This window comes from Aquarana catesbeiana, linkage group LG07 (genome assembly GCF_042186555.1).
Source record: "Aquarana catesbeiana isolate 2022-GZ linkage group LG07, ASM4218655v1, whole genome shotgun sequence".
Classification (NCBI taxonomy): domain Eukaryota; kingdom Metazoa; phylum Chordata; class Amphibia; order Anura; family Ranidae; genus Aquarana; species Aquarana catesbeiana.
Window position 1 is genome coordinate 85,220,933 of NC_133330.1, and position 15,827 is coordinate 85,236,759.

Genomic DNA, 15,827 nt, shown 5'->3' on the forward strand with positions numbered 1-15,827 from the left:
TTTCAGGGCTGGCCCGAGGACCCGTCCTTACTCATCACACAGTGAGACAAACGTGTACAAGACGTGACAAAACATAGGATTCAATCAAAAGAAAGAACGAAAATAAATAAAAAGTGGGGAAGAAATAGTGGAGAGGAGAGTGAAAAAAGTGGCCATTGTGTAAAATAATGACCAGGCCCTCCGGCCAGGAGTAAAAAATTCCTCTGGTCCTAGCCAAAAGGCCCGGCCCAAGAGGCAGGTGCTAAAAAAGCGTGTTCTATAGTGCAGTGACCGTGGTGCCTCAAATCAAAGTGACTGCCACTCACAGTGATTTTATGGCACCCCTGGACTGCCACTCCAGGGGCACTACTCCATAGGCTTTCAAAGACCAACCCTGGCCACCAGCCCAGACCACAGCAGCCCCCACCCCAGGCAGGAAGGCATGGAGTTCTGGAAGCTTGGAGAGAGCCCTTTACCATCAGGCCTCACCGTCGTTCCTTCCCTCCTAACTAATTACATTCGGGAAATACTGGCCGCTTCCCCAGTGGGAGAAAGGGGGGCCAGTGTTCTCTCCCGAATAACTGTCCGGGGCTAGAGCTGCCCCAATCCAGGCCAGAAGGCCAGGGTCCCGACCCTCCGGTTCAGACCCCGTGGTTCTCCGTCCCCATCAGAAGGCTTCCCTTTTGGCTACGAACCGTCCAGGTCACCTTTACTCCAGCAGGTTTTGCATAGCAACCACCATCCCATCTCCATCTCGCCATAGATCAGGGACGGAAGCAAGCGCCACCTCCTGGAAACTGATAAGAACAGATACTACACTTGATCTTAGCCAAAAGGCCGAGAAGCTGTACTGAGCATATATTACATCTGAGCAAAGCTGTCCTTAATGTGCATTGCTGGTTGTCACCACATAAAGTTGGTGTAAACGGACCCTTGCCACATAAAGTTGGTGTAAATGGACCTCTGTACATGCAGGCACTGTAGTGGTAATGCATCCAGTTTATAGCAAAAAAACATTATTCCTTCAAACCTTCAAAAGAAAAACAGTATCTTTTTTTTGTTTTTTTATGGCAATTGTTAATGATACATCATGCCTTAGCAAACATAGGGGTTGATTTACTAAAACTGGAGAGCGCAAAATTTGGTGCAGCTTTGTATGGTAGCCAATCCGCTTCTAATTTTAGCTTGTTCAATTAAGCTGTGACAATAAAAACTAGAAGCTGATGGTTTCTATGTAAAGCTGCACCAGGTTTTGCACTCTCCACCAGTTTTAGTAAATCAACTCCATAGTGTCATAGGCTTAAGACTTACATATACTTTAAAATATGTTCTAAAATACATATTTCCAATTGTATTTCCTTTGTAGTAAAGTGCTTTCTGTTGCTTGTGCGCAGCTATTTTCATAACAATGCAAAAAATGCTGTATCTCTACAAAAGGCTCTTATATGTAGTACAATTTATTTCTATCAGAGATGTGCCTCAGCGAACACAAGAATAAGCTTAAAAAAGCAAGATTTTTAAGCATATACCAGACATTAGCAGAATAAATCCAGACCACCCAAAGCAATAATACAGAACTCTCCATGAGCTTTAGGCCCTGGGTGCATACTGCCCTAAATGCACTGCTGGTGCAAGGATGTTTGACACCCTAGGCCAGTGATGGCGAACCTTGGCACCCCAGATGTTTTGGAACTACATTTTCCATGATGCTCATGCACTCTGCAGTGTAGTTAAGCATCATGGGAAATGTAGGTCCAAAACATCTGGGGTGCCAAGGTTCGCCATCACTGCCCTAGGCAAAACCTCATTTTGCCACCCCCCCCCATTGGCTCTACCCCTGACTGCACCCCATTTGCCCTGCCAATGTATAGCCCACCTTTTTAATGACTGCTACCATATGCTGACATGATACAGGAGATGGTCAGAGACTGTGCAGCCATAATACAGGAGATGGTCAGAGACTGTGCAGCCATGAGACAGGAGATGGTCAGAGACTGTGCGGACATGATACAGGAGATGGTCAGAGACTGGGTGGTCATAATACAGGAGATGGTCAGAGACCGTGCGGACATGATACAAGAGATGGTCAGAGACTGTGCGGACATGCTACAGGAGATGGTCAGAGGCTGCAGACATGATACAAGAGATGGTCAAAGACTGCAGAGAACAGATGAGAGAGCAGTAACTTGAAGTGCCCACTCCATATCAACACTTCAGGTCTGTCCTACTACAGATTCAGTTTGCCACCAGCACACACTATGCAGCTCCCATAGACAATGCTGTACAGAGCCACTATGATAATGAGCAGCAATGACACAGTCCAGTCCTAGGCTCACCACCCCTGTCATCTCCGGTCTCCACCTCCGCTCTGCATCTTCATGCTCCTCTGTGCACTAACTGCACACACACACACACTATAGAAAGCCAGGCACACGTGGTGGGTAAGGAGGGAGATGTCAGCAGCGCCCTCATTGGATACAGGGAACAGGGCTCCTCAGTGTGTTGTAATCTCTGATTAGCAGTGTGTGTGGTGGGCAGGACACAGTGTCTAAGCAGCCGTAAACAGTGAGTGGAAGGGGAACCCAGGGGGAAACCAGCTCTTGTTAGGACATGCTGACACTGGCCAGGGGACATTCCCTCCCACTCCCACGGCAGGTAAAGTAGGCTGCCGCGAGGCCCCTCTGGAGCAGCATGCAGGAACGGCGCCCCCAACTGATGTGTGCTCTAGGCCAGTGCCTACCTTGCCAATAGGTAGCGCCGGCCCTGCTAAATGTTTGTACAGCTAGGTGCACTGTCCAGCCATGCATAGCCGCAGATGCTGTCATACTCCTGTAGAGTTTGACAGACTGCCAGCAGCATTGCTGAATAGAACCACTGTACCCTCTGTCCTCACCTAAACGCTGCATCTCCATGCACAAGGGCTAAACACCCAGAGTGCATGAGGCCTTAGGTAAAGAAATGTAATTGGGTCCTAGTTTAACTGGCTGTTAAAGCGGTCTTAAAACCAAAACTAATATATTGCAGCTTACCAATCCTTAGATGTGGTGATTGTATTTGTTTCCTTTTTTTTGGGGTCCCCCCTTTTTCACCTGGTGATCTGATCAGTATTCACGGGCACCCAGCTTGTGGCTGGTATCACAGGGCTGGATGGGGACAGGAGCCACTGGAGTTAACTTTTTATATTAAACAGCAGGTGACTGGTTGCCAGGCGATCCTAGCAACCAATCACCAGCCTGTTAATGTGAAAAGTTAACTTCAGCAGTTCCCGCCCCAATCCAGACCTGTGATGCTGACCTCTGCTCTGCTCTTCTGTACACCTGTGTAAGGTAGAAGAGGTCTACCTACACAGTGTGTTTTTTGCATGCGTGTGTGTGTGTGGGGAGTGGGGTGCAAAGGACAGAGGACATTGCTTTGGGGGGCACAGGAAAACAGCTATGGGGGGAGGGGGGCAGAGGACACTATGGAAGTGATGTGAAAGGGGACAGAGAACACTGCTATAGGGGTACAGAGGACTCTGCAATGGGGGGGGGAGCTACCAGGGACCCCTTCTCCCCTGGGGACAGGGACCCCTTTTTCACCTGGGGACAGGGAACCCATCACCCCTGGGGACAGGGACCCCATCACCCCTTGGGACAGGGATCCCTTCTCACTTGGGGACCCCATTACCCCTGGAGATGGGCCCCCATCTCCCCTAAGGGCAGAAACCCCATTTTCCCTAGGGACAGGAACTCCATCTCCAGACAATGCTGGCTGGCAGCCTTGGGTGCCAGGATGGGGGAGGGGCAGTAAAATCTGAATCCCCAGCCACATGCTCCCTCAGGGTGAACTGGCTTTGTATTAGCGAAGCACCTTAAAGTGAGGTAAACCTGTATTGTTATCATTATCTTCATTTATTAGCAGGTGAATGCAGCCCTTCACACATTCACATACATTGAATCAGGCCCTGAAAAAGTGGAAAAGGGTTGATGACCCCTGTATTAAGGTAAAAAATATTTTGGCCTTAGAACCACTTTGAGTGCATAAAAGTCACACTTCAGTCATGTCACTGTACAGCAGGGAGCTCAGCGAAGCTGGCCCCCCTACAATCAGCACAAATAAAAACTCAAGTGTGTTTCTTTAGTGCTACGTTTGTGCTGTTTTGTGCCGTAAAAATTTACATTTGTGCTGCTTTTATTTTTAAGATATTAGCAATTGTTTTTTCCAGACTGTGACATCACCTAGCCCCCCTACAACACCCAAATGACACACAACTGGTCTCGTTGGTTAGTGCTACGTTTGTGCTGTTTTGTGCTGCTAAAAATTCTGTTCTATCTTTTATCGTTTTTGCGTTATTCATGATTTATTAAAGGTCACCAAAGGTCAGTCAGCCCCCCTACAACGCCCAAATGACACGAAACTGGTCTCGTTGGTTAGTGCTACGTTTGTGCTGTTTTGTGCTGCTAAAAATTCCGTTCTATCTTTTATCGTTTTTGCGTTATTAATGATTTATTAAAGGTCACCAAAGGTCAGTCAGCCCCCCTACAATGCCCAAATGACGCAAAACTGGTCTCGTTGGTTAGTGCTACGTTTGTGCTGTTTTGTGCTGCTAACATTTCCGTCCTATCTTTTATCGTTTTTTCGTTATTAATGATTTATTAAAGGTCACCAAAGGTCAGTCAACCCCCCTACAACGCCCAAATGACACGAAACTGGTCTCGTTGGTTAGTGCTACGTTTGTGCTGTTTTGTGCTGCTAAAAATTCTGTTCTATCTTTTATCGTTTTTGCGTTATTAATGATTTATTAAAGGTCACCAAAGGTCAGTCAGCCCCCCTACAACGCCCAAATGACACAAAACTGGTCTCGTTGGTTAGTGCTACGTTTGTGCTGTTTTGTGCTGCTAACATTTCCATTCTATTATCGTTTTCGTGTTATTAATGATTTATTAACGGTCACCAAAGGTCAGTCAGCCCCCCTACAACGCCCAAATGACACAAAACTGGTCTCGTTGGTTAGTGCTACGTTTGTGCTGTTTTGTGCTGCTAAAATTTCCATTCTATCTTTTATCATTTTCGTGTTATTAATGATTTATTAACGGTCACCAAAGGTCAGTCAGCCCCCCTACAATGCCCAAATGACACAAAACTGGTCTCGTTGGTTAGTGCTACGTTTGTGCTGGTTTGTGCTGCTAAAATTTTTATTTGTGCTGTTATGGTTTTTAAGTTATAACAGTTTTTTTTTTTTTTCAAACCCCACTCACTTTGCCCACCCTACAATCAGCACAAATAAAAACTCAAGTGTGTTTCTTTAGTGCTACATTTGTGCTGTTTTGTGCTGCTAAAATTTCTGTCCTACCTTTTATCGTTTTTGCGTTATTAATGATTTATTAAAGGTCACCGAAGGTCACTCAGCCCCCCCTACAACACCCAAATGACACAAAACTGGTCTCGTTGGTTAGTACTACGTTTGTGCTGTTTTGTGCTGCTAAAATTTCCATTCTATCTTTTATCATTTTCGTGTTATTAATGATTTATTAACGGTCACCAAAGGTCAGTCAGCCCCCCTACAACGCCCAAATGACACGAAACTGGTCTTGTTGGTTACTGCTACGTTTGTGCTGGTTTGTGCTGCTAAAATTTTTATTTGTGCTGTTATGGTTTTTAAGTTATAACAGTTTTTTTTTTTTTTCAAACCCCACTCACTTTGCCCACCCTACAATCAGCACAAATAAAAACTCAAGTGTGTTTCTTTAGTGCTACATTTGTGCTGTTTTGTGCTGCTAAAATTTCTGTCCTACCTTTTATCGTTTTTGCGTTATTAATGATTTATTAAAGGTCACCGAAGGTCACTCAGCCCCCCCTACAACACCCAAATGACACAAAACTGGTCTCGTTGGTTAGTGCTACGTTTGTGCTGTTTTGTGCTGCTAACATTTCCATTCTATTATCGTTTTCGTGTTATTAATGATTTATTAACGGTCACCAAAGGTCAGTCAGCCCCCCTACAACGCCCAAATGACACAAAACTGGTCTCGTTGGTTAGTGCTACGTTTGTGCTGTTTTGTGCTGCTAAAATTTCCATTCTATCTTTTATCATTTTCGTGTTATTAATGATTTATTAACGGTCACCAAAGGTCAGTCAGCCCCCCTACAATGCCCAAATGACACAAAACTGGTCTCGTTGGTTAGTGCTACGTTTGTGCTGGTTTGTGCTGCTAAAATTTTTATTTGTGCTGTTATGGTTTTTAAGTTATAACAGTTTTTTTTTTTTTTCAAACCCCACTCACTTTGCCCACCCTACAATCAGCACAAATAAAAACTCAAGTGTGTTTCTTTAGTGCTACATTTGTGCTGTTTTGTGCTGCTAAAATTTCCGTTCTACCTTTTATCATTTTTGCGTTATTAATGTTTTATTAAAGGTCACCAAAGGTCAGTCAGCCCCCCTACAACACCCAAATGACACAAAACTGGTCTCGTTGGTTAGTGCTACGTTTGTGCTGTTTTGTGCTGCTAACATTTCCGTTCTATCTATTATCGTTTTTGCGTTATTAATGATTTATTAAAGGTCACCAAAGGTCACTCAGCCCCCCTATAATGCCCAAATGACACAAAACTGGTCTCGTTGGTTAGTGCTACGTTTGTGCTGTTTTGTGCTGCTAAAATTTCCGTTCTATCTTTTATCATTTTCTCGTTATTAATGATTTATTAAAGGTCACCAAAGGTCAGTCAGCCCCCCTACAACGCCCAAATGACACGAAACTGGTCTCGTTGGTTAGTGCTACGTTTGTGCTGGTTTGTGCTGCTAAAATTTTTATTTGTGCCGTTATGGTTTTTAAGTTATAACAGTTTTTTTTTTTCAAACCCCACTCACTTTGCCCACCCTACAATCAGCACAAATAAAAACTCAAGTGTGTTTCTTTAGTGCTACATTTGTGCTGTTTTGTGCTGCTAAAATTTCTGTCCTACTATTTATCGTTTTTGCGTTATTAATGATTTATTAAAGGTCACCGAAGGTCACTCAGCCCCCCCTACAACACCCAAATGACACAAAACTGGTCTCGTTGGTTAGTGCTATGTTTGTGCTCTTTTGTGCTGCTAAAATTTCCATTCTATCTTTTATCGTTTTCGCGTTATTAATGATTTATTAAAGGTCACCAAAAGTCAGTCAGCCCCCCTACAACACCCACATGACACAAAACTGGTCTCGTTGGTTAGTGCCTCATTTGTGCTGGTTTGTGCTGCTAAAATTTTTATTTGTGCTGTTATGGTTTTTTAGTTATAACAGCTTGTTTTTATATTTGTGCTTTTTTGTGTCATAATAATAAAAATTTGTGCTGCTTTTATTTTTAAGATAATAGCAATTTGTTTTTTCCAGATGATGACATCACCCCGCTCTCCTGTCACATACCTGGTTAGTGAGCTCCTGGTTAGAAAGCAGCCATGGGAGCACAGTGAGGTATGAGTGCCTGTGATCAGTCCAGTAGACTGCGTGGTGGAAGCAGTCAGCAGGTGGATGTGGCGGCAGAACCAGCTGGTGGCAGATGAGCTGGCACTGAGCTTGGCTGGTGGCAGACTGTGGGTAAGCAGCTGGAAGCAGGAGACAGATGAGACCTTGCTGGGCTGAAGAGCTGTAGCAGGCTGGATGAGCAGGATGCAGGGTCAGATGAGCCGGATCCATGATGGTCAGGCAGATCAGGCATAGACAGCACACAACAGGATAATTGGGTCACAAACCAAGTCAGCAACAGGAGGTAGATCAGGCAAAAAGAGAAGGCAGAAGCAGAATCCAGAGACAAGCCAAGGTCAGGGCAGGTAGCAGTCAAACGGAGGTCAGGAGCAAGCTGGGTTAGGATCAGAGGTCAAACACAGGAATCAGGAATGAACACACAGAAGCGGCACACCAAATTGCAGCCTGTTTAAATAGTCTGTCTGGTGCCAGCATTGGTGACAGGCTCATGCTCATCTGCCCAGCCAGTTGCCAGTCTGCGCATGCGCATATGTATGTACAGGGAGACATCATTTGTGCTATGCGAAAGCCTTCCCTGACACCCCCTACAGCAGCCAAACAAAATGAAAACGGGCTGGTTGGTTAGTGCCACGTTTGTGTTGATTTGTGCCTATTTACTTTCCATTCTGTGACGGCGTCTCTTCGTCTGACGGCTCTTAAATAACTGGTTGGCCCCGCCCCCTCTGACGCACGGGACATGACGGGACTTCCCTGTGGCATTCCCCGTGACGTCACAGGGAAGTCCCGTCAAGTCACCGTGCGTCAGAGGGGGGCGGGGTCACCGGGTGGCCCCGCCCCCCGTTATTTAAGAGCCGTCAGACGAAGAGACGCCGTCACACAGTGGGAGCCTCCCTTCATGACAGCATGGGTGCGGAGCGGCCCGGAGAAGAAAATGAAGAAGAGAAGAAGGAAGAAGAGAAGAGGATGAAGAAGAAGATGAAGAGAAGAGCGGGAGCCCCCCTCATGCCATGGGTGCGGAGCGGCCCGAGGAGAAGAAGATAGAAGACGCCGCGGAGGAGATGCTGGACGAGAACGCTGGAGGAAGAACCAGAAGAGCCAGAAGAACCAGAAGAAGATGAAGGAAGAAAGAAGAAGCATTTAAATAAAGGAATTGTCAAAAACTGTCTCTTGTCATTTTTAACATTTTTGACAGTTTTTTAGTGAAATGGCAGGGGTAAGTACCCCCTTACCATTTCACACAGGGGGGGGCCGGGATCTGGGGGTCCCCTTGTTAAAGGGGGCTTCCAGATTCCGATAAGCCCCCCGCCTGCAGACCCCCACAACCACCGGCCAGGGTTGTGGGGATGAGGCCCTTGTCCTCATCAACATGGGGACAAGGTGTTTTGGGGGGCACCCTCCCAATGTTGAGGGCATGTGGCCTGGTATGGTTCAGGGGGGGGCGCACTCTCGTCCCCCCCTCTTTTCATGCGGCCTTTGTTTTTATTTTTGGGTTTTTTTTGGCGCGGGGTTCCCCTTAAAATCCATACCAGACCTGAATGGTCTGGTATGGAATTTAGGGGGAACCCCACGTCATTTTTTTTTTTTTAATTTTGGCCGGGGTTCCCCTTAATATCCATACCAGACCTAAAGGGCCTGGTATGGAATTTAGGGGGACTCCCACGTAATTTTTTTTTTTTATTTTGGTTCGGGATTTCCCTGTGGGGAATTCCCAAGCCGTTTATATCAATGAACTTCTATGTGTATTGTCGGCAATGCAATAGCCCCGGGTAGTTTTAAATGGCTTTTTTTTCCTTCGAAACGTCATTTTGCTGTCAGACTGTTCTAAACACAGGAAACATGCGCCCCTTTACAGGCATACTATAGACACCCCCCAGGTACGAAATTTAAAGGGATATTACACTTTTATTGTTTGACTTTAAGCATTATTAAAATCACTGCTCCTGAAAAAACGGCCGTTTTTAAAACTTTTTTTGCATTGATCCATGTCCCCTGGGGCAGGACCCGGGTCCCCAAACACTTTTTATGACAATAACTTGCATATAAGCCTTTAAAATTAGCACTTTTGATTATTCATGTTCGTGTCCCATAGACTTTAACGGTGTTCGCGTGTTCGAGCGAACTTTTTTCCTGTTCGCATGTTCTGGTGCGAACCGAACAGGGGGGTGTTCGGCTCATCCCTACTCCTGACCTCCGTTTGACTGCTACCAGCCCTGACCTTGGCTTGTCTCTGGATTCTGCTTCTGCCTTCTCTTCTTGCCTGATCTACCTCCTGTTGCTGACTTGATTTGTGACCCGACTATCCTGTTGTGTGCCGTCTATGCCTGATCTGCCTAGCCATTATGGACCCGGCTCATCTGACCCTGCATCCTGCTCATCCAGCCTGCTACAGCTCTTCAGCCCAGCAAGGTCTCATCTGTCTCCTGCTTCCAGCTGCTTACCCACAGTCTGCCACCAGCCAAGCTCAGTGCCAGCTCATCTGCCACCAGCTGGTTCTGCCGCCACATCCACCTGCTGACTGCTGCCACCACGCAGTCTACTGGACTGATCACAGGCACTCATACCTCACTGTGCTCCCATGGCTGCTTTCTAACCAGGAGCTCACTAACCAGGTACGTGACAGGAGAGCAGGGTGATGTCATCATCTGGAAAAAAACAAATTGCTATTATCTTAAAAAAAAAGCAGCACAAATTTTTATTATGACACAAAAAAGCACAAATATAAAAACAAGCTGTTATAACTAAAAAACCATAACAGCACAAATAAAAATTTTAGCAGCACAAACCAGCACAAATGAGGCACTAACCAACGAGACCAGTTTTGTGTCATTTGGGTGTAGTAGGGGGGCTGAGTGACCTTTGGTGACCTTTAATAAATCATTAATAACGCAAAAACGATAAAAGGTAGCACAAAACAGCACAAATGTAGCACTAAAGAAACACACTTGAGTTTTTATTTGTGCTGATTGTAGGGTGGGCAAAGTGAGTGGGGTTTGAAAAAAAAAACTGTTATAACTTAAAAACCATAACAGCACAAATAAAAATTTTAGCAGCACAAACCAGCACAAACATAGCACTAACCAACGAGACCAGTTTCGTGTCATTTGGGCATTGTTGGGGGGCTGGCTGACCTTTGGTGACCTTTAATAAATCATTAATAACGAGAAAACGATAAAAGATAGAACGGAAATGTTAGCAGCACAAAACAGCACAAACGTAGCACTAACCAACGAGACCAGTTTTGTGTCATTTGGGCGTTGTAGGGGGGCTGACTGACCTTTGGTGACCTTTAATAAATCATTAATAACGCAAAAACGATAAAAGGTAGAACGGAAATTTTAGCAGCACAAAACAGCACAAATGTAGCACTAAAGAAACACACTTGAGTTTTTATTTGTGCTGATTGTAGGGTGGGCAAAGTGAGTGGGGTTTGAAAAAAAAAAAAACCTGTTATAACTTAAAAACCATAACAGCACAAATAAAAATTTTAGCAGCACAAACCAGCACAAACGTAGCACTAACCAACGAGACCAGTTTCGTGTCATTTGGGTGTTGTAGGGGGGCTGACTGACCTTTGGTGACCGTTAATAAATCATTAATAACACGAAAATGAGAAAAGATAGAACGGAAATTTTAGCAGCACAAAACAGCACAAACGTAGCACTAACCAACGAGACCAGTTTCGTGTCATTTGGGTGTTGTAGGGGGGCTGACTGACCTTTGGTGACCGTTAATAAATCATTAATAACACGAAAATGAGAAAAGATAGAACGGAAATTTTAGCAGCACAAAACAGCACAAACGTAGCACTAACCAACGAGACCAGTTTTGTGTCATTTGGGCATTGTAGGGGGGCTGACTGACCTTTGGTGACCTTTAATAAATCATTAATAACACAAAAATGATAAAAGATAGAACGGAATTTTTAGCAGCACAAAACAGCACAAACATAGCACTAACCAACGAGACCAGTTTTGTGTCATTTGGGCGTTGTAGGGGGGCTGACTGACCTTTGGTGACCTTTAATAAATCATTAATAACGCAAAAACGATAAAAGATAGAACGAAATATTTAGCAGCACAAAACAGCACAAACGTAGCACTAACCAACAAGACCAGTTTTGTGTCATTTGGGCGTTGTAGGGGGGCTAGGTGATGTCATAGTCTGGAAAAAACAATTGCTAATATCTTAAAAATAAAAGCAGCACAAATGTAAATTTTTACGGCACAAAACAGCACAAACGTAGCACTAAAGAAACACACTTGAGTTTTTATTTGTGCTGATTATAGGGGGGCCAGCTTCGCTGAGCTACAGCAGGGTCTTGTGTGGCTCTGCTTTATAGTGATATGCAATCCTGTCCTGTCTTCTGCCATAAAATGCATCATTTTTATATGCTATAGCAGCTCGCTGTACCACACCTCGGTGGTGCATTGCAGTGTGAATAGGACACATTGAAATATCAAATTTATCTTGTATGTACCATCAAGGATCTGTGTTCATCCAATGTGGTTAAACTCATATCACTGCAGTAAGTCTGAATAAGCCCTAAGGCCCCATTGACACATGGTCATTTTGCTGCATACCCCATGCAGGCACATCTTTTACTTGCAAGGTGATGCATAGTTGTTGTGTGCACCCCCGTTAATTATAATTATCTTAGATGTCTATTTGGACACAAGGATGCACAGACACATCTGCTTGTCATAATCTGGGGGGCAGGTTGCACCCGGAACCAAGCAGCCCACCTTGAAAAAGATAACCACATGTTGAGGAAATGTTGCATGGTATTCTTCCTAAGGGGCTGGTCTACCAACGCTTTCCCCCTCCTTCCCTGGGATGCAATGCAGGCATATCCTACATTGTTTCCTTTTATCCCTCACAGTCAAATTTGTTTACATTTTTCTGTCAAACAGGAATCAATGGATGGCAGCATGGATGAGTCAAAGACACTTGTGAATGGTTCACAAATCTTATAAAAGTTAAGAATGAAATAAATAAGACTTACATGAAAACACACATGCATATATGTTTTACATGCATTTTAGATTTGTTTGCATTGAAGCATATAGCAGTGTGGCTCCACAGCAACATAGGAGCCTTTTTCAAAAGCATGACTTGTTATGCTTTATTGATGTGAACATGCACCATGCAGAATAATCTGATTTCCAATGTCATATCTCACTACTGTGAACCAGGCCTAAATGTGGCATGGCCGATGAGTAGAGGAAGCCCTGCATGCTTTCATTCAGAGGTTTTTGTTGGAGTTTGGAGTTTGTTGAGGAGCATATTAACCACTTGCTTACTGGGCACCTAAACTCCCCTCCTGCTCAGACCAATTTTCAGCTTTTAGCGCTGTCACTCTTTGACAATTGCGCGGTCATACAACACTGTATCCAAATGAAATTTTTATCATTTTTTTCCCACAAACTGAGCTTTCTTTTGGTGGTATTTGATCACCTCTGGGTTTTTTATTAAAATTAAAAAAAAAAAAAATACAAAACCATTTTCTATTTTGTTAATAAATTTTGCAAACAGGTAATTTTTCTCCTTCATTGATATACGCTGATGAGGCTACACTGATGGGCACTTATAGGCTGCACTAATGGGCACTGATGAGGTCGCACTGGTGGGCACTGATAGGTGGAATTGGTGGGCACTGAGAGGTGGCACTGATGAGCGGCACTGAAGGGCATTGATAGGTAGCACTGAAGGGCACTAATAGCTGGCACTGATAGGTGGTACTGATCTGCACTAGTAGGTGACACTAATAGGCAGCACTGATTGCCACCACTGGTGGGCATTGATAGGTGGCACTGATTGCTGGCACTTACGTACTGTGACCACTGATTTGTGGCACTGTGGGCACTGATTTGTGGCACTGTGGGCACTGATTTGTGGCACTGACAGACGATACTGGTGGGCAATCTTTGGGACCGATGTCCCTTCAAACAGAAGCCGGTGATCGGCTTTTTTTCTCCTCACGCTGTCAGCATAAGAAAAAAAAAAAAAAAGATTACCGATCTTCTGTTTACATCAAGTGATCAGTTGTCATTGTCAGTTGTCGAATCGGCCCCTTACTCGGATCTGTGCTTACCCGAGTCTCATTGACTCAGGTGATCACAGCACGCGCCGTGCGTGCCCTCCAGGGGTGTGACAAGCCTGCAAAGGGGAGGACGTCAGTAGAAGTACTCCCGGCAAAGCAGATCCGCGCTGTAGTTGTCATTTGGCTATAGCGTGCATCTGAAGCAGTTAAACGTTACAATCCACTGGTGTAGTATCAGGGGTGGCAGGGTTCGCAATAACAACCCTGACCGTGTGGCCTCCCTGTCACATTCAGTTCTACACCTGAACTGCAGGGAAAGCATATATACAAAAAAAAAAAATATATATCCTCTCCATTTTCCTTCTGCAGTCGCTGAAACCCTGCTTCTCCTCCTCTCCCTCATGCAGATATTCAGCAGGTGCAGGAGGAAAATATAGAGGATTGGTTGCTGTATATGCCGCCCCTCATATCCAGGTTACTCTTGTTACCTGCTCCCTGTGCCCCCTGTGTGCTCCCCTGGTCCTGCCTGCAACCCTTCCAGTCGTCCCCCCCCCCCCATCGCCAGCTGCTGTGGAAGATGTCTCAGGATACAGAGTGTAGGAGGGGCCAGTAAATATGTAATTTAACGGCCCCCTCCTTTTCTGAATGGATACAGTGAGTGATCACTACAAATCGCTCCTGCATCTATTCATAACTGAAGCATAGTAAACTGTGGTTTGTAAATTAAAAGAATGCTCTGCGCAGAGATTGTTCTATTCATTCATTTTGTGCAGCTATTGATCAGCTTCCGAATGACCATTTAGGTACAATTCACCAGGGTTTGGCTAGACCATGATCAGTAATCAGGCTTTTGATTTGAAATTTCACTTAGAGGTCGACCGATATGGGGTTTTCTCTGGCCGATGCCGATATTTAGAAATCGCGGTGGCCGATGGCCGATATGTGATGCCGATTTTTTGGGCCGATATATTTGGCCGATTTTTTTTTTTTTTTCCCTTCATCTCATAAAATCTAACAGTTAGACCCCTTTCACACTGGGGCATTTTTCAGGCGCTTTTGGGCTAAAAAGAGCGCCTGTAAAGTGCCTGTAAAACGGCTCCCCTGCAGTCTCAGTGTGATATCCTGAGTGCTGTCACACTGAGGCGATGCGCTGGCAGGATGTAAAAAAAAGTCCTGCGAGCAGCATCTTTGGAGGGGTGTATACCGCTCCTCCACCACTCTTGCCCATTGAAATGAATGCGCACCACTGCCGAAGTGCCTGCAAAGCGTTTTGGCAGTGGCGCTTCAGGGGCGCATTTAACCCCTTCCTCGGCCGCTAGCTGGGTTATAAGCGCCCCGCTAGCAGCCGAATAGCACCTCTAAAATGACGGTAAAGCGCCGCTAAAGCTAGCAGCGTTTTACCATCAACTCCTGCCCGCTCCAGTGTGAAAGCAGCCTTAAGTAATAAGTGATACCGAAAATTTTTTACATTTAAACATTAAACAAAACAAACCTTCAATCAGTTCACTTGTATGTATAATTTAGAAAAAAAAAAAACTATCTTAAATATTAAATACACAAAAACAGGTAATCAAAACTTTTGGACGAAAAAAAATGGGCTAACTTTACTGCTTAGTTTTTTTTTAATTCATTACTGTATTTTTTTTTTTAAAATTGCGTTTGAAAGACCGCTGCGCAAATACCATGTGACATAAAATATTGCAACAACCACCATTTTATTCCCTAGGGTCTCTGCTAAAAAAAATATATATATAATGTTTGGGGGTTCTAAGGGATTTTCTAGCAGAAAATACAGGATTTTTACCTGTAAGCAACAAGTGTCAGAAAAGATTTAGTCTTTAAATGGTTAAACTGAGAGCTTCTACACATGGAGTTCAGTCTATTGATAAAAAGAACTTGAAAAGATACAATGTTTCTTCTTATCAGACTTGGCAGGCTGCCCAGAGGAGGAGAGAATCCTCTCCACAGGCAACTTGCATTGACTTCTATTATTTGCAAGTCACGGCTGAAGTTATAATCGGCCTTGTTTATCAGCACAATCAGCCGATGCCGATTAAGTAAAAAACGCCAAATATCGGCCGATATATCGGCCGGCCGATATATCGGTCGACCTCTAATTTCACTCCCTGAATTCAGGAATCTTCTTCCAAATAATAATACAAATAGAGAAGAACAATCACAGCTCCTTTTACTACAGAAGGAGCCATAACATACATTTACCTAGCAGCCTAAATAGGAGGGTGCTAACTTGCTGCTTCACCAACAGAGGTGATGATAACGCGGAGATAAACAGGAAATGTAAAGAATGTGAGGAGTAACCTAGGGGGATTATCTGCCATGCTTCCTGTGTCAACATTGTTTACA

The 15,827-nt window shown here is 44.6% G+C and overlaps 1 protein-coding gene and 1 pseudogene across 6 annotated transcripts in view; both read right to left on the minus strand.

The window, feature by feature from the left end:
* IQSEC1 (IQ motif and Sec7 domain ArfGEF 1) overlaps window positions 1-15,827 on the minus strand; it is a 1,490,190-nt gene that overhangs the window by 1,095,931 nt on the left and 378,432 nt on the right. The window lies entirely within an intron of this gene.
* LOC141103963 (U2 spliceosomal RNA) lies at window positions 696-828 on the minus strand (annotated as a pseudogene).